We start from the raw sequence: 2,339 nt of genomic DNA on the forward strand, positions 1-2,339 counted from the left end.
CACACACACACACACACACACACACTCACATACAGTACACCACACACACACACATACACACATACTCACATAAACACACACAAACACAAAGTCGCATTATATTTTTTTATTGAATTATATCAAGACAGACGTCTCATTGCACAAACACTACATATTCTAATGCGTGCCATCCTTGCAAAATTCTATTTATTATTATAGGCTCTCGGGGCTGGCTGGCTAGATGACATTCGTAAAAGGTGCCCAGGCCATTTTATTCTCTGTCTTTCTATGAAATGTAGGCAGGATGTAGGCAGGATTAAGTGCCAACACTTGCTCTTACTTCTTCATTTCTCTGCCTGTCTCGTCTTGTGACATTTCCTCTCGCATGCAGTGATTTTGTATTCATGGGACTAAATGGACAGATCTGGCACTGGTAGCATAATGTTAGCACTACTTAATACAGTGGAATCCTGTTATAACGAGAGGGAGGGGACCGGTGCGAAATGTCCGTTATAGCAGGATTCTCGGTACAAGGGATCCAGTAATAAATTCAAGGGAAAATAGTAAAGTAGGCCTAATCTATTAGTTTGGCGTTCTGTTTATTCCTTTTTGTATTTCCCTTGATGATGATTTGTTCAACATGATCTCAAGGTCTTACTTGATCAAAAATCGAATCAGGTTTCTTTCTCTAGCACTAGCAATGTTGACAAATCGGCCTTGGCGATCAGAAAGAAGGGGCTCTGGCTCTAGGCTAACTCGCCCGCAGTGTTGTCCCCTACCCCACCACACGTCACACATTCATTCCATCCATCTATCACAGACTTGTGATCTATCCATCCTGCACCAGAGAAGTGAGACACACGATATGCCTAGTAGTAGATAATCTAGACTGGGCTGGCCTATCACGCGATGCGTTCTGCTTGTGTCTCCGAAAGCCACACCCTCCCCACTCATTCGCTCCGGCCTTCATTGTTGGTTGGCGTGGGCTCTCCCATTCTTTGTTTCGCTGGATCACCGACAACTTTCTTAACTGGCAAGGTTTTATAATAATGCTTAATTGGTATGTGCGCTGTGCACAGCAGCAGCAATATTCCGTTATAAACGACTCGCGTGACGGTCTGATTGCGCAATAGCAGTATTGTATTTACAAAGATAAAGAAGAAAAAAACACCGGGGTTTTAGAACAGTGTCTTTATAACAGACTTCTCGTTGTTTCGGGACTCGTTATAAGTGGACTCCACTGTATTGAAGTGATAAGCTGTCACAATTTTGAGTCCATGGAGATGTTTGGATGAGATAGAAGGGGCGCGAGTTGGTATGTGAAAGAATTGGCTTTTTGAGTTAGCATTTCTATTTCTCTGTCTTTGGACCTGTTTTCGGAAAAGGTGCTGCCAAGACATTTAAACTCCTTCACCTCTAAAAACTGTTGCCAAAAAAATTATTATCATTGCACCTAACTCGTAATAAAACGTCCCTCCAGCTTCTACGACTCCTCTCAAACCTCACCCATCACTCGAAACCTCTACAATCTATACTATTACCCCAAAATATCAAGGTACAGGGCGAGAGAAAGACCAAGAAAGAACTGGATTGAGGGTGTAAATGATACCCAGAAAACATACAACATTCCACCCGTCCACCCAGCCAGGCCATCACACTTGCTCTAGAGGCAAAAAAGCTTCCCTTTCCCTCACCCCATTTTCCCTTTCCAAGCAACTCAAATCCTAAACTCTAACCCGTAGTCCGAGTGACACTCACGACCTGACGTGTAAAGCCCTAAATTCTGGGCCTGTCTCGAGCCCATTAAAGTCCGGGGGACGCGCGCTATCGGGCCGATCTTCAACCCCCAGAACCTGTCAGCGATTGTTTGGCGTCAACCTCTTAAAGACCTCCCCAGACACCGCAAGATTGAATAAAGCTTGACACACTGTCACTTTCTGCCTCTAAAGATTCGGGGGATAGGCATGTTATGTAAAGGGCACTCGAACTTGAACGCAGGTTATTGTTATGCGTGCGCTCATACGGGTATACAGGCAAGAACAATTTTGTGCGTATGTGTGTGTGTTTTGTGAGTGTGTGTGTTTGTGTGTGTTTGTGTGTGTGTGTGTTTGTGTGTTCGTGCGTGTGTGTATGTGCGTGTGTGTATGTGCGTATGTGTGTGTGTGTGTGTGTGTGTGTGTGTGTGTGTGTGTGTGTTTGTATGGTGTAGTTTCTACCTGTACTCACAGTATGCGTAAGCATAAAAGAACATCATTCAACAAAATAATATTACTCGTACTACAGCATATGGGCGTAAACATAAAACTAAATGGAGGCACACGTGTATACACACACACACACACACACACACACACACACAA

General features: G+C 44.0%; 1 protein-coding gene across 1 annotated transcript in view; it reads right to left on the reverse strand.

Moving 5' to 3' along the window:
* LOC101863930 (protein lin-54 homolog) overlaps window positions 1-2,339 on the reverse strand; it is a gene marked incomplete at its 3' end in the record, with an annotated part of 26,887 nt that overhangs the window by 1,798 nt on the left and 22,750 nt on the right.

The sequence above is a fragment of the Aplysia californica genome, unplaced genomic scaffold, assembly GCF_000002075.1.
Source record: "Aplysia californica isolate F4 #8 unplaced genomic scaffold, AplCal3.0 scaffold00654, whole genome shotgun sequence".
NCBI lineage: Eukaryota > Metazoa > Mollusca > Gastropoda > Aplysiida > Aplysiidae > Aplysia > Aplysia californica.